Source organism: Sebastes fasciatus, chromosome 5, assembly GCF_043250625.1.
Source record: "Sebastes fasciatus isolate fSebFas1 chromosome 5, fSebFas1.pri, whole genome shotgun sequence".
NCBI classification, from domain to species: Eukaryota; Metazoa; Chordata; class Actinopteri; order Perciformes; family Sebastidae; genus Sebastes; species Sebastes fasciatus.
Genome location: NC_133799.1, coordinates 35,736,669 through 35,757,019, shown reverse-complemented (window position 1 = coordinate 35,757,019; position 20,351 = coordinate 35,736,669). Strand labels below are relative to the sequence as shown.

At 42.7% G+C, this 20,351-nt stretch overlaps 1 long non-coding RNA gene across 1 annotated transcript in view; it reads left to right on the top strand.

Annotated features, from left to right (window-relative positions):
* The window catches only part of LOC141768565 (uncharacterized), a 194,959-nt gene extending 180,588 nt beyond the window's left edge, over positions 1-14,371 (top strand). Inside the window, exon 2 of the long non-coding RNA XR_012594089.1 lies at positions 13,915-14,371. This is a non-coding gene — a long non-coding RNA (uncharacterized LOC141768565). The remainder of the gene's footprint in view (positions 1-13,914) is intronic.
* Positions 14,372-20,351: the final 5,980 nt, after the last annotated feature.

The following is a 20,351-nucleotide window of genomic DNA, read 5'->3' as shown; positions in this document are numbered from 1 at the left end:
TGAAACTGAACCCTGATCAGCGTCACATCTAGTCTAGTTGGCCAGTAAAAGCCCAAATATCTGAAAAAATTTGATCAGTCCCTCATTACTTATGTATGTCTTCCAAATCTTTCTTCTTCTTCTTCTTCTTCTTCTGTACATTTTTAGAACTTTAACTACTTCTGCATATTTTCAGCTACAGAAACCGTTCAACTTTCAAAATATTCAGCTCTTTAAGGACATCAGTGCTTACATTCAACTTTTTTCTACCATTTATACTTTTTAAAATATTAAGCTTTTTTTCACTTTTTTTTTTACAATGTAACTCAATGGAGAAAATCCTCAAATCCTCTTAATCATACTCCACTTTGAAACGCTACTGCTCCCGCATACTTTCAGCTACAGACTTCATTTAAACTTTAAACGGGTTACAAGAATTTTAACTATTAAACTTTAATTCCGATTTTTGATAACTTTTACAGTTTTTGAATGATCACAGTTTAAGTTTTATGCTGTTTTCAGACTTTTTCTGAGTGGGCAGAATGTGGAGTAGAGCTTTAAAGTCTTCTGAACATTTTCCGAACAAATTGTTCCCACACCCACAATTTTCACTCTTCGTACATACAATTTAGGTCAGGTTACAGTCATGTAACTATGGCATCAAACACTCACACATTTGGATCAAGGGGATCCCTAAAGTGAGAGGAAGTTCAAGCAAATCCCCAACTCAATGTTAAATCAGACGAGACATGTCTGACGGAAAGCAGACAAAGGTAGTTTTCTAAACTGCTCCTCTGATCACATTTTTGAGTCTACATGCATAAAAATGACATCAATGGCAACCAGTGACACACACACAGTGCTTGTGCCTGTGTGTGTGTGTTTGGCCTCTAAATCTCTAATACTGTTGCTCCTCTCTCGTCCTCTCAAATGTTGGCATTTTCAAGAGTATGTAAACATTATATATCAGCATACTACTACTACTACTACTACTACTGCTGCTGCTACTACTGCCGCTGCTGCTGCTGCTGCTGCTACTACTACTAATACTGCTGCTGTTGCTGCTACTGCTGCTACTACTACTGCTACTACTACTGCTGCCACTACTGCTGCTGCTACTACTACTAATACTGCTGCTGCTCCTACTGCTGCTGCTACTACTACTGCTACTGCTACTACTACTGCTACTACTACTACTACTGCTACTTCTGCTACTACTGATGCTGCTGTTACTAATACTACTACTACTACTTATAATAACACTACTACTACTGATGCTGCTGCTGCTACTACTACTACTACTACTACTACTAGTCTAGCAACTTGTAGTTTTAAAGGTTTATTCCACCCAAATACTACTTTCTGTCTAACAATTTACAGTTTTAAAGGTTTATTTCAAATTTACCACTTTTAGTATTACAGTTAAGCTTCCAGCTTTTCTAGCAATGTATTTTAGCTCTTAGCTTCTTTAGGTAATGCAGTTCAGCTTCCAACTCTGGCAGTTGTATATTTCCACTTCTAGGCTTTTCAGCAGTGCAGTGCAGTGCATTTGGTCTACAGAATCTCATCCCGATATCTCACTGCATTGATATGGCCTTCAATGATGACAAGCCTTGTTTTGGCAGTGACATCATTGAGGGAACACACAACCACGCTGGCTGACCTGCAACGAATCCTGGTTGAGGAATGGAACGCCATCCCACAGCAACGTGTGACCAGGTTGGTGACCAGCATGAGGAGGAGGTGCCAGGATGTTGTGGCTGCGTATGGATCTTCCACCCGCTACTGAGGCTCCTGACGGTGTATTAAATTAATAAAGTGTAAAATAGCCAATATGTCTTGTTTGTTCCTTGTTACTGATAGAGAGTTCAATCATCCAATCCACCAAACAACTCAAAACAAGAGTCAATACCAGCAGGAGAATACACTGTTTAGCATCGGTAGAGCATTTTGGCAAATTTTTCTTGGGCGCTACCCACATAATCAGCTGTGCTGCTCATCCCACAAATGCATGATCCTTACAAGTTGGACATCATTGTGAAGGTAAATAAACAGGCTTTCCAACGATGTAAAATACAATGCCAATTATTACTGTAACAACAAAGAAATAATCAACCAAACACAAGGTTCAAAACCTTTTTTTCCGAGTTTATATACGAGGCCTACCATCGAGAATGTTCCAATCACTGAAATGGATCTCAGAGGAGAGAGGAGGCTTCTAGAGGAGCATGGAGCAAAGAAACTCAGGTGTACCATATGCAGAAGTTTTTTACCGGGACGGCAACGCCCCCTGGGATAATAGGAGTGGCCAGGCTGTTGTGTGCATGATTGCAGATTAGCGATACTTGTGTTTAACCTGAATCCTGAATGAAACATAAAAACACTCAACTGCAGCTTTGTCTACTTTATCTTCAGCAGCCAAAAGACTGTTTTCTGCTTTTCCATTCCAAGTGCAACTGCTCAGGAGAATGACGCATCCAAATATTTCTCCTACACAGTGGTGGTTATCGTTAGTCCTTTAATATCCAGTCTGAGCATGAAAAGAACAGGCTCGCTGTAAAACATTTATAGCTGTGTATTGCTCCCCGCATCTGTTCTTTCGGTAATAAACTAATTATAATTATCTGTTGGTGTTATTTCTATCAGCTACATTCTGTACCTCAGTACTGAACCCCAACCCAGCAAGCATCAGGTGTGTTTTATTTTTTATTTTTACTGCCAATATTAACTATTTCCACGGAACATTACGGAACATTTGAGATGCTGAGCGTCATAAGCAGTAATAATAAAATAATAAATATAAAACGTTTCTCCATTAATTGTTCATTTAATCTTGTCATGAGCAAATTATCTCTTATTTGAACTACTGCAGATTATAAAGGGGGGTTGGATGACAAGAATAAGTTGTACACTAGGATAGGTGCACATGCAAATATATTTGCCTGTGTGTACTGTCCGTACAGCCTCAAAGACACAGTAATAGTAAAATACTTCAGTTAGTAGGTCAGCCTTTTGCTTGTCATTACATTCTGAAGGTGACGCTCAGTCAACAGCGTCGGGAGCTGCAGCCGAGCAGCAGGCAAGCGTGGACACGGAGCTGGAGAACTTTTCACGGGATACTAAGCCGACTCCAGACCGGTAAAGCTAGCACCCCAGTATGTCTGCATACCCACAGCATCTCATAGCCTACCATTTGAGTAGGTGTTTTACAGTGCAGTACACTTCAAAGCTTCAATCATAACGTTGACATCCAAATTATTATTATTAATAACTAACAGAAACATTGCGTGCTAATACTCCCACCTCGTCAAATACCGCCGATTGGGCAGCGAAGTAAACCCACGAGGCTTTTATTCTGAAATATGAGCGGTCAGTGCTGTGGAACATGCAGTGACTTAGAGAGCTCTATGAATTGATAAAGTATGGGGTCTAAATCAACACTTCCTGCTTTCATTTAGAAATAAAAGCCCTCAAGCGTTTTTTCTGTAGGCAGAATTCCTTCATTTGTTAAAACAAGGCTTTTATTCTGAAATATTTGCCGGACAGTGTTCTAGAACATGCAGTGACTTGGAGAGCTCCATGAATGAATATAGTACGGAGTTTTAATTGTGGATTTTTACTATTATTTACAAATTACCACACTTTTCATAACCTTTCTCTGTCTAAAATAAATGAAATGACATTAAAAGGCAAACTCTATGTAGAAAGAAAGAAACGCAGCAGACAAGCAGCTGACACACAGCTGAAACGCAGCTGATGTGAAAAACCGACGCGTGAATCACGAAGCCACCACACCACGCAGCCGCCTCGCAGCCGCCACGCGCTCCTGAAGTGGTGTGTCCAGGCTGTAACCCTACCTAAGTGGTTGTGTTGCCTAAACCTAGCTTCCTGTGAAAACGGAAGTTTATTTTAGAAGGACACTATGCATGTAACAAGCATATATTTACACGCCTTCCCTGGTCCGTCCAAAAGTAACAAAAGAGTAGTACCTTGTGCGTCATCTCCAATGCCGAGGGTCAGTGCCCAAGCGGTGGTATTTGACGTGTTGGGAGTAACAATGTGTTTGGCAGTTACAGTGAAGTTATTAGCGTCTTCAGAGAGTTGGTGGTAACTGAATCAAATTTATAAGGGGTGTCACGCCCAGACTTTCCAGTGATCATGGCAGCACGGTAGCAGGCATCATCATTCTCTGCTAAAGCTCATTCATTTTAGGATGGAGTGACAGTTGTGTAATGAAAAATAAATTAATAAAGCTCCCCTACAGTCATTTTTGAAAATGAAAATGAAAAATAAGGGTATTACATAAACGAATGAACTAATTATTTTGTCCCTCTCCCTCCGCAAAAAAAGGACAAATTACAAAAAACAGCACAATGTCTTTTGCGAATCGGCCCTTGAGACGGGGCAGATAGCGCTGTGAAGTGACACGCAATTCATGGTAATATCAGCGGCCGCAATCCATTCTACGTGAATTTGCCCGAGAGAGTAGCCTTTCAGGCTCCTGAGGATCTGTCGTCAGGGCAGTTGGCAACCCAGTTGACATGCTAATGTTCTTACATGTCTCCAATTGATCTGTCTTATCTCAATCTGTAACATGAGCTGCTCAGTCAAAGAGCTTTTTGGTCAAATCTAGCTGTAGAACCTTGTTTTTTTTGTGTGAAGCAAGGAGCCTTTTAAATAGGACAGTCGTGTCAACCCCCTATGCAGGGTCATACATTAACTTTTTTCACTGCCTGCCACTGTTGCAGACAAGTATTTTTTTTTTGTCAGAGCATGAACGTCTCATAATAATAACTCAATGGCACCTCCGTTAACATTAGTAGCGCCACTATTTATCCAATCAGGACTGTGCTGCCCACCTGCTTCTAATGGGTAACGTTACGAACACTCATCCTTCCGATTTCAACACAGATTTGTTGTTCACAGTGTCGCATTATCGGGGGGAAAAATACGGTTCGTCCCCTCAGTTTGAGTAGCGCCATGCTGTCGAGCACTTTCTCTCCGTCATGGCTCCATTCCCAAACAAACTGAAACATGATACGGCGAGCTTGTGCGTCATTGTGCAGCGTAACTATCGGAAAGCACCAATACAGAGCAACCGATGGTCACGGGGGCTTGACATGTCAAGAAAGCGGACAACTACTGTTCTCTATTTCCATCACAAGCATTTTCCCTGCCTGCCAAAGTGGCGGATGTCCTGATGATTTCACCCGCCACTGTCAACAATTTACCCGTATTTGGCTGGTGCTAATTTCAGACCTTGCCCCTATGCCATATTCAGTCTTGCTAAAGAAAAGTCACACTTCAGAAGAAACTTTCAAATTCACATTTTAAGTGAGCCAGTTGTTCCAGATCTCACTCCCTCACACTCATACTCACTCTTCAGAGGTGTATGTCTCTGCTACTTTCTTTGTGAGACTTATTTCCTCATGTTTTTTTTTTTTTTTAATCCAACCAGGTTGTTAGATATTTATAGCATACATTTGCACAATTCAGTTCTCCTCTGTAACTGTGGCATGGTCTCTGTGAGGTTTGGGCACCAGCTGCTCAGCCTTTATCATGTGACCCGCTGTGTTCAGGTAAACGTCTCGGCTCGGGGGCCGCTGATGAATTGTTTCCATCTCAGCTTGCAGGCGTCATGGGGTTCTGACACTGTGTTGAATTAATTGGCTGATTATTCCCATGCCGGTGGTAATTAGTACTTTAGCATAATGTAATTGATCCAATGTCTGAGCAGGATGCGTGTGATTGGCTGACAGCTTTTGATTCCCGCCAGGCATCTCTGTGGAGGGAAACTGGGCTGATATTTCCACTGCTTTAATTAAACCGCTTAGAAGTTAGCAGCAAGGGGGAGAGCTTCACCTACATTATCTCCCTAAGGGCGAATACTGCTCAATCTATCAAGTCATATAATTCATTTACACACACGTTGGCAGAGAGGTAGACTGGAAGGATGTGATACAGACAAAAAGAGAGACAATCTCCCAAAAGAGACAGAGGAAAAGATTTACAAATCAAGATGGTAAACTTTGATATTAAAGGGACTCTATGTAAGATTCAGAAATTGCTTGTTAACAGCGACACCTGTGGCCGTTAAGTCAACAAAAGTCCTGTTGTTCGCGCTTGCGCTTGTGCTCGCTCTACATAGACATGAATGAGCATCGCTCAAAACAGTGAGGCGACACACGTCAGCTAAAACCACAATATCACTCTATATTTCAGCTGCTTGGCAGTAATGTTAGCTGACCGAACGAAGGTCTCTCCATGAATCAATGCTGATACTGTGTTTTCCTGCTTCAGCCTCCCGACTGCGGTCAGAAGGAACAGGGGAGACACTGAAGTTTTGATCGGAGACGATAACGTTACTCGCTCTGGAATGCGTCTATTCACTCAGCAGCAGGAAACGACACAGGAAACCTCTGTTGGTCTGGAGGAGCTGCAGCATTTATTTCTGCACAAACGTCCACTGTACATTCACTAGATATTCTCAGAGCTAAACTAACTCTTCTGCAGTGTGTAGTCTGCGCGCATGCACGTGAGAGGTGGAGCGAGAGAGCAAGTGAGAACGAGCGCGGTGTGTGAGTGAAGGCAAGCAGGCAGAGGAGCAGAGACTCCGGCCATAGAGACCAAAGCTACGGTCTCCCCTGTGTCTTCCGACCGTGGCCGGGAGGCCGAAGCAGAAAGAGTTAACACTGTTTAACAGACGGGCTTCACTAGATATAACTTTGCAGTTTTGGTGCTTCGGTGTAGTTTGTATTGGAGTCTGAGTCTGAACAGCGTAGCCACACGCGAGCGCGCACGGGACACCGACCCGCAATGATTTATACATGTAAGAAGTTACAAACAGTCCCTTTAAAGTACAACATGATACAATAAAGGATGATTCAAGTTATAAGCTCTCACAGGGCAGCTACTCCCAAAATAATAGTTCTGATTGTGTGATCTTGGATTTTGGTCAGTCTTTTCATTCATCTAACGCTCCTTCACCAACGGCCTTCCTGTGTAAACCAGTGCTCCCAAACTTTGTTTCTGGGGACCCACTTTTTAAACATGACAAACCATCACAACCCAGTTCACAATAGGCCTTATCTATACATTGTGAGATAAGTGAATTTATGCGTAATGTTCCTGACCATTTCTACTGCCATTTCCACATCACCTTCTTTTATCTTTAAAAGGTAAACCAACCATTTTGAAGAGATATACGTTTGATAAATCACAACTTTGTTTTATGTACTTTATTGAAAACATATACACATGTTAAATACTTTATAAAATAAATGTATTTATATGTAATTAACCTTTCATATTGGATTCAATGTTATAAGAAGCATACAATTATCAGTTCAAACATCCAGGCTCACCCATGTGGCTCAAAGGTGTACTGCAGACATAAATGTTTAACAGCTACGGAAGAAATGCTGCAAATTTATTTGGCGACCCTAACAGAGAGCTGCAGGAATGAGCCCTAAAACCCAGAAATAAGTTAACATTGACGCCGACTAGTCCTCCTTTACAGCCTCGAGTAGTACAATTAACAACACAATACAGGAAAAATTTAACATCTTGAAAGTAAAAAAAAAATGATACTAATATAGTACTAATTCTAACTAGTTCTAACTGACAGGAGTCAGCACGTAAGGCTGGGGAAGCAAGTCTCCAACACCCAGACCATCAGCACCGGTGCCCCAAGGCTGCGTTCTCTCCCCTCTGCTCTTCTCCCTGTACACCTACGGCTACACCTCCAGACACCAATCTGTCAGGCTCCCTAAATTTGCAGACGACACCACCCTCATCGGCCTCATCTCCGAGGGTGATGAGGCCGATGAGGGTGGTGTCTCCTGGGTGTTTTTAGAGCAGAATTTGTCTCTTTTTAATACTTCCTTGTTCATGATTACGTGGACTACATACAAATTGATTTCATGGGATATATATGAATTACCACACATTACTTTTTGTACATTAGGTATAGCTAGCTGCAAACAGCCTGGTAGTGGCCAAGCAAGCTAGTGTACTAACTGACTGACCTTTGACCTGCTAAATTTACAGTTAGCCAATAGAAACAGTGATGCACTAGTTGAAAAAATATTTTAGTTGTGCCACCACCTTATTTTGTACAATACCACATTACATTTGACAGACATGTTTGTCCAAAGTGACTTCAAGGATCTCAAAGACACTTCAACATGTGGACGGGGATCAAACCGACAACCCTAAATTAAAGGACGACCTGCTGTATTGGCTGAGACAGTAATCACAAAGTCCTCCTATACCAGCACCTCTCCAGCTCTCTAATTAACACATTCTATCTCGTTTGTTTAATCTGTCAGAAAACAAAAGTGCAAAAACGACAATATGCTGCATGTCACTATTTCTTAGCCCTGAACAGTTGCTAGGCAACCAGAGGAGAATCCAGGAAGTTACTGCTTCCAGCCAAGAAATAGTCTCTTGGAGCCTTTGTCCCCGTAAGCCAAATCCCGACGGGTCCTGGCAAAGTATCTTGGGCTTAGGCCAGGTTCGGTTCTTTCCAAATGTAATTTATTAAGAAATTATTCACTTCCTCTCTTTCGCTCTCTGATTGTGCAAATCATTGCATCCACTTGTGTTATGTGCTGCCACTATACTGTAAACACACAACGCCCAGTGGGATGAGGTGAAGAGACACTGCGTGAGTGAGTGGCTGCGTCTGAAATCACATACTATGTACTACATACTCCATATGTGTACTATCGTTCAACATACTTCTGTGTGAGTAAACAGTATTATGTGTCTTTTCGGACACACTAAACTATAATTACCACGTCAATTCCTGAGATTGCTTCATTGCCAGTTGGAGACGTGTAACCATGGTAACCCATATCAACCTTATGTGACCAAACGATGATTTGTGAGAAGTGTGAACTAATTTAATAACTACATTATTAATATAGCAAAGTGGAATGAAAGTGTTATTGACGTTACAGAGCTGTCCGCCATTGTCTGTTATGAATGTTGTCGTTACTACAGCGTTGCATTGTTTGGTATTTATGTCGGCGTAGTGGCCATTGTTTCCATACTGCAATGTTTTACCAGAAATAGAATGCAATTTGCATGCTACTGGTTTCATACTAACGTTCCGGGCATACTTAAAATCACACCTACTGTTTGATCATGTGAATGTGGATGTTAGTAGTGTTGTGTGTGACCAGTATGATGCTAGGATACATTAGCCAATCTACTGGCTACAATACAAGAATTCAAACTACAGCCCCGGGGTTCGGGTTGGGTTTTGGATTTAAAATTTAACAGTACCATTTGGCTTAAGTCCGTTGGCTCTTTCAATTTTTCTCAATTGTTTACACTAGGGATGTCCATAATTAATCGTTTAACCATTAACCGACATTAAGCATTTTAACCAATTAACATTATCGGTTAAAATGGTTAAAAGAAATGTTAATAATTAACTCAAAAGCTGAGCGGCTCAGAGGGGCGGCTCGTCACTTTAAGGAGAAAAGCTGGTACACCTTAACAGCCCACCTTAAGACGCGGAGCCGGAGTTGCAGGATACAGGAAGTTGGCTCCGGTCTCCCCATGGATGTCTCTCCAGCTCGCTTGAGCGGAGCGGAGGAGTTGTAGTTTTGTAGCATTTATTCACCGACAAATAAACTGTACACACACTGCTACACCTACGTTCACAGCTAGAACGACACCACCAACCTCACACGGTCTGTTGGAAACTCGCTAAAGTTACACAGACTACGTGTGTGGTGGCGAGCACGAAGCCTCCGGCAATGCTAGAGCTGCTAATGTAGCTCAAATACACTCGCTTAAGTTACGCCGGGCAGACAAAGTATCGTTACACTGGGCAGACACACAGCTGACAACCTGCTAAAGTAAACTAAATGTGCGGTGGAGACTTTTACGGGGAAAGTGGCTGCATGTCCGCGACACTACACGCAGCATCGTAGCTGCTAAGTTAACGCTCCCGGACGGTGAACTGGGGACTCCCCTCAACGAATATCTGTTGTGCTCCTGCAGCTGGTACACCGCTGCATGCGAGGCACAAATCTTGTCGGTTAACGGTTAATAATCGGTTAATGAGGGTCAGTTATCGGTTACGGAAATATTTCAAAATGAGCATCCGTGGTTTACACACACACACACACTGGTACTTGAGACACAATGACCACAACCAGTAACTCATGTACCAACCCCCCTGAACCAATTCTGCTAAAATACGAGCACATTTACTGCTTTACACTCACATTACAGTTTCTAAACCACACTTTTTTTTAAAAAACACTACACACATTTGGCCCAATGTTCAAGGATAAAAATCGTGTGTTCCCATTGAACAGCTAAACTCACATTCCCTCCCATCCACTCGGACTCCTCACATGGACAAACACATGTTGCACAATTGTTCAATTAGCAATCAGAATTTTAACAATCTTTTTTTTTTTTTTTCAATTGCAGCACACTAAAATGACAAATAAAGAACAATTATTGAAACTGACAGAAACTGACAAAACCTCAGCTTAAGTCTCCAAAAACTCTAAACACATTTTCTGCTTTGCGCCCTATTTTGCAAATCATCAATGCACTTTTTTTAACACACTCTACACAGTTCTCTCAGACAGGAATCTGACTTAAAGTCACCTGTTTGTCATTTCAAAACACTGGCATTCAAAATGACACACACACACACACGTATGCACCGCCTGGCCAAACACCTCATTGTGTGATTGTTGGTTCATCAATGAGGATGTAAGCACTATAACAAGACCACAGGTGAGTACCTGTTTACAACAGCAATGGAAGTCAACATCGCAGCATGCAAAAACGTGTAATAGCAATTGAAAAGAATTTACTGATATTTACAATGTGGAGAGAAAAAAAAATATTCTCATCAGTGTGCAGTACAGCACGCTCTTGTGTTTGGTCAATATATTCTTGTACTTTACTCAAACACTATCTCTGATCAAACCCAGACTACAGGATTAGAAAAGTAGAAAAGTTCAAAGTGTTTCAAATTGAGTAGAGCAGTGTAACTGGTTCAAACAGAATCCGATCCTATCAACCATGTGTGTGTGCCATACGCTGACACAATTGGGTTTTTATAAATTATTGTATAGTTTTCTTGTAAGTGTTTAATTTTGCAAAAGATCTGAGGTGTTCTGCTATGTGTGTGTGTGTGTGTGTGTGTGTGTGTGTGTGTGTGTGTGGTCGTGTCAATTGTGTGTTTTGACAAAATGAGCCCTGTTTTCTAAACTGTGTTTAAGCAATTATAAAAAAACTTTAAAAAAAAATGTAAAAGGGCCACAGGTGAGCTCTTCTGTTTTGGACCATTAGATGCCAACAGAACAAAGAGGCATAGCAAGAGGAGGGAGGGATGAGGAAGAAGAGGATAAGCCATAATCTCTGATGAGATTCAGACCACCATGGTCCAACAACGAGGGAGGCTGGGCAGAGACTTCAACCACATTTACTGTAAGCTGGTTCACAGCAGGTATGAGGTAAGAAATCCACTCTCATTACAGTGTTGTTGTTCTGCATAAATACAGTAGTCAATGCTTACTGTAGTATTGCAAGTGGACCATAGTACTGTAAACAGAAAGTACAGTATGTATGAGATTGGGAACTACAGTATATGTACCTATACACAGTATTTTACAGTGTTGACCAGGGAGGGTGTTGGCTGGGATGTTGAGGTGTTGGTGCTGAGGCCAGACTGAAACAGAAGACAGGATACATTTTGCTCGTATGCAGTCAGATGGAGTTTTTGAGACGGAGGATTGGGAGACCAGCTAAGCACCACATACGTTTGCTCGCGCATTTTCACTTTGTGCACGGCCAGCTCTGTTTCCTCAGAAAAGGACTCGCTTCTCCAATTTGCAGAATCTGCCTTTTAAGTATAGCGATGCGCCCGGTGCAGGAACACCTGGCTGTTAAAGGGAGATGACACTCTGATTGGTTTGATTCCTGTCACACCCAAAGCACACCTAAGAGACTAAATACAACCCCTTTGCCCCCTTGTACATTACTTTGTGCCCAGATTATGCGCGCGCTTAACTAGCAAAAGTAGAGTTGGACACTCCCTAAATGACCTTGTGCCAGGCACTTTAGACCGTGCGCTATAGATCGTTAAAATCGGGCCCTTTGTCTTGTTGAAATTTTGATCAAGCTGTTTAGCAGGTTTTCTCAGCGTTCTTATTCCCGTGTGCATTCGTAGCACCGATAAACACACCACAACACATCGACACAAAGCATGTATGGAACAAAGCATCTCTCCCTCTCTGTCACACACCCAACAACTACAGACTCTGGTAGCTGAAGTGTAGGAGGCAAACAGATCGATGTGGTTGGTGACCTCCATTAGCTCATCAACAGCAGAAAGAGTGTGTGTGTTTGCTGTCTTGCATGCATCCTGATTTACAGTACATTTATAATATTGGGATAAGTCAGTCTGATTCGATTGATGTGTTCTGTCTTTGTGTTTTTGTTATAAACTGTCAAGAGTAGACCCAAAATGTAGCACACAGAACACACAAATAAAGTTAAGGGTTAATTAATTAACAACAAATTATGAATTTTGATCCTATGCTGGGAGTGGGTTGAGGGCTGGTAGATGGGGCTCGGGGTGTCGAGTCCGGGGAAGTTGATCCTAGTGTGGACAGGCAGGGCACAAGGAGCGTGTTCTCACTATCCTCCACAGTAAGCACAGGTTTGGTTTGTAAGCTCAATAAAGTAACGGAGAGAGGAGGGCTGGAGAGTGGCAGGCAGGCAGAGCGAAGGCGGCAGGCAGACGTGGTGGATCTTGAACACAGGCAAGATTAGTCAATGCGACAGGTAACACCAAAAACAAGCTCAAAAACGTTAAGTTGGCTGGAGGACGTTAATACCACGGACGTTGACTGAACGATCTGGCAGATTGTGGAAGGAATCCCAGGGTTGATATACTGCAGAGGTTGTACATGATTGGAAGATCCTCATCAAGTGCGCCAGCCGCAACGCCCGAGAGGAGGAGGAGGAGGAGGAAGGAAGCCACGCCCACCTGCAATCCTACACACACAAAGACAGACAGGGGGAGACAACACGGAGACAAAAGGGCAGGGAACACAGGGAAAAACTGGGAAAAGCTGGGTAGGAGTCTGCACTCAGACTCTGTTGAGACTGAGTGAGGATGTCAGGTGGTATTAAAGGTCACATATTATACTCCATTTAACCTAGTTATTATAGGTCTCAGACACCTCCAAACCATGTCTCTGAAGTTTTTTTTTCAAAAAAACAATCAGATCATGCATTCCAGCATGTCTCTATAACCTCTGTTTCAGCCCATTTCCAAAAGTGCTGATTTCTGTGTCTGTAGCTCTGTAGGTCTCATATTATGCTCATTTCCAGGTTCATAGATGTATTTTAATGTTGCACTAGAACATGTTTACATGCTGCAATGTTCAAAAAACCCTTTATTCTTCTCATACTGCAGCCTGAGTCTGCCTGCCTCAGAGCCTAATTCAGCCTCTGTCTGAAAACCCCTGATTCACAGCCTGTCTCCTCCCACTCTGCTCTGATTGGTCAGCGTTTTCTGTCAATCAAACGTCCTCAACAACAGCGTCACCCTCCCCCTCCCTCCCGGAGAAGCTCTCTCTCTCTCTCTCTCTCTCTCAGAGAGAGAGAGAGAGAGAGACGAGTGGAGAGATAGCAGCTAGAATAAAGTTTATAAACCACTTTAAAGTTTATAAACCAGAAACTTCACCCAGCGCACGTTACCGGAGGAATCTGATCAGAAATCGGCGACACATGATGAACATCTGCGGTCAAAACTCCAGGTTTTCCTGACGGTTTCTCTCAGGTAAATAATACTATTTATATCTCTGTTAGTTAGCTCAGTGTTTACCTTATGCATCAACTCTGTAAACCGTAAACATACACTCTGTTTTACGTCTGTCTTTACAGATCCATCTGTGAGAAATGACCGACAGAATCATCCCAGAGGAGAGCAGACAGCTGAGAGCAGACAGCTGTGAGCAGACAGCTGAGAGCAGACAGCTGAGAGCAGATAGCTGTGAGCAGATGGGAGATACAGAGCTAACCCGTATGAGACGGTGTGTAAACACAGCGACCATCAGGGTAGAAAATAGAAGATGTGAAACAGTAGTCAGTTCATTATTTCTGCTAAAAGATAAATGTATGGAAGATCAGAGTAATGGTATATTATTTACAGTAGTAGCTGTCTCTGTGTTACCATGACTACAGACCACCGGAGCTTAGCTTACTGTAGTTTACCAGAGCTGAAGACTTTCTCCTGTACCATGTCATCATAACTAACTAACAGGTGAGATGATTACAAATGCTGTGAATAATTAATATTGTCATCTGTCAACTCAAATAAAGTTTGACTGTGAAACAGAAATGTGTTGTGTTGCTTACAGTCACTATTTACTACCTGTACTCTGCTACATGCATGACATCAAATATATATAATATATAAATATCATCTGTTTAAACAGTGTAATTACATGAAGCCTTTGTGAAAGAACATGTTATATTTAGATGATGGGAGTACATGAAGCCTGTTCTGCTGGTTCTTGCAGACTAACAGTAGGAGCTACTTTGCTCAAGTTCGGTTGAGGAGGAGAGACAGTGACGCGCTGTGGGGCGGGGTCAGCTACTGAAGGTTCTGCTCTGGTTCGACCAGGAAATCCTTATATGGCTAATTCTCTAACGACGTCAGAAGAAAAGAAAAGCTGCGCAGCGTTGTTTCGACACCCATTTCCGGACAAACGGAGCAGGAGAAAAAGAGAGAGGATGGTCTTTTATGATACTATGGTGACTTGTAGACACACTGGGGACAGATATTGATGTTTAAAAGACATGGAAAAGTGCATTTTGCATAATAGGTGACTTTTAATATATTTGTTCCTGATTGTAAGGATGCATTATCTAATACACTATACGGTATGTGGGTGTTTGTGGGGGTGCTACAAAGCCTTCCCGTTTCCTGCTCCACACGACTGGCGTTGTTGACAGGATATGATGGTGGAAGTTTTTAAATAATGATACATTTTTATTTTTTTAGTATGTACACTGTTATAGAATCAGGACCGCAGATGTAATAAGAGCTGATATGGTGCAGTGAGCCAAGATGCCAATTTGTCTGAGTTGCCAACCGCAGTACTGCAACAGAATCCCCTGTGGTCCAAAAAGCATTTCCCATCATCTCTACATACCACCATAGGGAGATGTCTGTTGACAAGACACCTCAAACTGACCAAACAAGGCTTCACGCTCATGTAACGGATTGTTTTACCTTAAAATGAGAAATCGTGGTCTGGAGGCCGCCAGGCTGTTTTTTAGGAGTACTCCAGTGCCTGAGGATTCCACTGCAGGAGATTTGCTATAGAGATTTGTTCACACTTTATCGTTGCTAAAAAGAAAAATGTCCAACCTGCACACTATTACTCTACTGCACTGCCTCGCACCCGGCGCCACGAGGAGGCAAAGAAAGAATAGCAAAAACAACAAAAATATTGGCCGAGATACAAGGGTCATAGAGACGACGGTAGTGAAGTGTCATAGAGACGACGGTAGTGAAGCGTCACAGAGACGACGGTAGTGAAGTGTCACAGAGACGACGGTAGTGAAGTGTCATAGAGACGACGGTAGTGAAGTGTCACAGAGACGACGGTAGTGAAGTGTCACAGAGACGACGGTAGTGAAGTGTCACAGAGATGACGGTAGTGAAGTGTCATAGAGACGACGGTAGTGAAGTGTCATAGAGACGACGGTAGTGAAGTGTCATAGAGACGACGGTAGTGAGGTGTCACAGAGACGACGGTAGTGAAGTGTTATAGAGACGATGGTGGTGAAGTGTCATAAAGATGACGTAGTGAAGTGTCATAGAGACGACACACCTGAAGTAGTACAATATGGAGAGCACTGTGGGTCAGCAGTAGCAGGACAGAGGAAATGACACAGAGACACAGAGCTCTTCTTCATCACACTGGACGGTTCTTCTTCCTTGTGTCCAACCATCTTCTATATCCCGTCTTTCCAGTGGTTGGCGCAGGCGAGCGCAGCGGCATTTGGTTCGGCCAGGTCATCTTTGGTACATTGTGGAGCTTGGCTACATCTCATGATGTGTTCCATGGTTTGGGATTCTCCACACACACATGCATCGGAAGTTGTTATTTTCCATTTCTTCATGGACACCTTGCAGCGTCCTTTGCCGGCCCGCAGGTGGTGGGATGCAAGCAGAAGCCTCCACGTGGCGCATCCTGGGCAATGCTGACAACAGAAACGGTACCACAGTGACTGACTGAAGTAGACAATTCTGCAACCACCGACCATCAACGACAGTCAAGTTTTTCCCCACACTGGACAGTGTCACAGGGGGGATGAAATTAAAAGATTTACTGAACAGAACAGCCAGCTGGTTGAGGCAATGTGTGCCTTAGATCCAGTCATTCCTCACTTTTTGGATGTACAGAAGGTGAAACCGCTGCTGGAGCTCACCAGCACAGCTTTGGTTGTAGCTTGACACTTTACAGTCTGAAATGTCTCGCTCCACCAAAGACAAATGGACCTTTTGCTGCCATCTTACAGCACTACTCTGGGACTCTCACCACCGTGCCAAGCGTTCTTACTGCACTGAATCATGGAGTGACTTTTGGGGGCATCCTCAGGCATATTTGTGATACATCAAAAACAAGAAACAAGAGAAAATATGTTTCCCATCAAAATGACAATGCAGTTCCATTGTATGGGAATGCCATTTTTAGACAAGGAGACCAGGCTGGAGCATTTGCACTGAACATAAATCCCAGGATAATGCATTATGCAAAATAGTAGCATGAAGGTCATTTGAAGGAGACAGGGTCCATAAAATTGCATTCAATTTGCTGAATATAGTACACAGAGAAAGAATGAGTGGGGTGATGCGTCCTCACATCACTTCATAACTGTACAGTAATGGTGTCCTGCTTGACACTGTCTATGCATGCTCTGACAGTATAGTCTGAGAGGATGTGACAGCTCGCTGTTTGGTGCCATCTCTCCTGTCAGCGTCCGACACCACCAGGTTCTCCTCAAAAAAGCCTCATCTGGCACAGCCCAACCTGGAAAGATTCTCTGAAACATTCTCTGTCCTTCACGCTCCGCTGGTTACCACTTGACATTTTTGGTGGTAAAAAAAGCAATTCGGGAGCATTGATTTGAGGGAAAGGGCTGGCGGCTGGGAAAAGAGGAAAATCGATGGGCGCTACGGAGACGGGGCAGGCACACAGGTACTCTACAGTTCCTCGACAACAAAAGGCCAATGTAGGAAAAGAGAGCTCAGTGACTCGCAATCAGCTGAAAATCACACGCTGCATGCAGGCTGCGTTAGCAGCTCCCACAGAGAGTAAACTGTCTGTGTAGCTATTTCTGCAGGGTTCCTGCACTGTTGGTAATAGTCATGTGCTCTGTCTTTCTGACACACACACACACACACACACACACACACACACACATAGACACACACAGAAAGATAAGACACATTTCCTCACTTTGGGCAATTCCTTTGATCAGCAGTGGTTAATCTAATTTTAACGTCACAACCAACTACTAACAGACCAATGAGCTGCGTGTCAGTGCTGCTTCTGATTTCACTGAATTATTTACTGGATCATTCTACTCTCGTTAACCGTCTTCCACACACTACAAATCCTTTATTTCCTCTGCTCGGCTCTACTCGCTCATAATCTTCATCAGCCTAGTCTCACCAACTGGCGTATGAATCACACGGCTATTTGTAAGTCATTTAGAGTGCAATAACGACGCCAATCTTGTTTTTGGCGTGTCATTTCACGCCATGTGGTGTGTACTGACTGCAATGTAAATGCATCCACGTTAGTGAAGCAAGACTGCTTATGGTGGGTATAGGAGGGGAGGTGGATGGCTCCAACAAACACAGGACCTTCAACCAGGGGACCCATGTTTGTGTCCCACTTATGTTACGTTATTTACGTACGTATTTTACTTTGTTTATGTACTTATTTTAAGGCCAACCATGATGTTTGTACTAAACTTAAATAAGTGGTTTTGTTGGCTGAATATAACCGGGTTGATTCTGCAGAAGCCTAAGTTACTTTCAAAACCTTTTTCTTAATGTTTAATGCCAAGGTTAAAAAAAATATTTATTCACATGACAGTTAACTTGATGAAACTGAGGGAAAAACTGTAGTTATGGCAAATAAAATACGGTTAAGGTATGGTTTAATGGATTAATTAGTCAAAAGCTACACAAAAGCTCACACTACTACCTGAGTTGGCTTTGGATGTAAATCATGAACTGCAGATTGGTGCACTATAGATGTAATTAATTATTAGTAAAATAAAAAATCTATCAGTTGAAGTGTACTTCGCCATCATACAGCCCTTTCTGACAGGGAACTAAAGCCATTATATCGCTGTCTTCAAAGCCAGATTAGACTCCATTCACATCATCATCATCATCATCATCATCATGACTAAAGTCATTTTACCTCTCAGGAGTTGTTGGTCTACCGCTGCACTGATTGGTTAGTTAGTTAGTTTGTATTATAGTGTGATTTTAGGATCTGATCTAACGTGGCGTCCACAGCAGTACGTTGCTCAGCTTCCGAGCTGATAGTCCTGTCTGCTTCACCAAACAGGGAGCATGCCGACAGGATGGCCAGTGTATTGCAAGCCCAGTGGCTCGTAACGTTAGCAAGTGTGACAGCTAGTGGTAAAATTCAGTATACCGGTCCGGTCCAGTGTTGTGGCTAATATCAAACCGGTTTGAACATTTTTTCACTGGCCCAACTCTGATGTAAGATAACTGGGGGAAAAAGTTTTCAGAAGGGCTTGGGAAAATAGCATTTTGACACTAAAACATACATACTTTGACCAAAATTTGAATGTTGTGATAAGGAACACCACTGGGCTACAGAATACAAATAATGCTAATTACATAGTTATTTTAGCCCAAACCACAATCTGTTTCTAGACCTAACCAGTTTTGTCGCCTGTGAAGATGGAAGTTTATTTTGAAAAGACTGTATACATGTAACGGAGATTGACACACGTTGCAAATGAGGAATATCTTCTCCGTTGTGTGAGAATACATTCCCTCTTCCCCAGGCTCCTGCATTTCTCTGAAGCTTTGCCGTCCTTGTCATCCTCCATCCACCACATGCCCCTGGTTTTACCTGTCCCGGTCACCTGACACCCACATCCACTTGTTACTCACCTGTTTCTCATTCGCCAGTATTAATCAGCATATATATCATATACCCCAGATCATTGATGTTGCTTTAAAACCTCAGATCTGTACCTGTACCTGCCTCGTTCCGGTTAACCTGTGGAGTATCTGCTATACTTCTGTCTGGACTTGCTGTCTTTGTCTTTAAGCATTTGTATCATCATTTTACTGCACTGCTCCCGTCTGCCTGGTTGTCTGCATTTGGGTTCTTTTACTCGCGTCCTCGTACACACCGCGTAATAAAGAAATATGTAATCAGTATGTAAACAGACTGAGCCTCATCTTATTTTTTACTAAAAGAACAATATCAGCAAACCGACAGTCAATTCACCACTCCCTGATTCTGTTCCCTTTTTGAAAACACTGTTGTGTGGATCACTAATAAAAAATTCAAAGTGTGTGTGTGTGTGTGGAGTAAAGAAAGCGGTGCAGTAATAACAGGGACTATAATTATTGGAAGCAGGCCTGATAAGGATGAGGTGAAGCTTCTCGCTGCAGACTCGTTGGTGGGTCTGAATAATAAATGAAAGGCAGAGATGAAAGGGACCGTGGGTCGCCCCCTGCACGCTGACACCCTCCCAGCATCCTCTGAGGAGAACAGGAGCATTCTGGGGGAATAAACAGGATATTTAAAGATAAACAAATATGGATGCTTCCCCTGGGAAAACATCCGATTGTGTGACGTGGCAGGAGCTGGAGAGAGTGAGAGAGCGGGCAGGAGTGAAGAGTAAGATGATACAAAGACCTGGTTGAAAGTTGACTGTCTTGTAAGCAAGTGAGCGGCGTTAAGTTCAAATTATACACTTTCTAGATTTACATGAACCATTGCTGAAAGACAAAATGTATCTGTCCCATCCCCACTAACTGAGACAGTAAGTTTAATTTACCGTGTTGGGTTCCTATTTTCACCTCTGTCCCCCCCTCCTCTGGGGAGTTCTGTGATCATCATCGATCAGAGTGATGGTGGAGCATTGCTGAGGTGTCTGGGGAGGTTTCACCATCACTCTGATTGATGATGATGATGAAAGGAAAAGTCTAACATGTTTGGAAATATTCTTGTATGCTGTTTTCGGCAGAGTCGGATAAGAAGATCAATAACATTTTCTGTCATGTGTGTGTGTTCAGTACA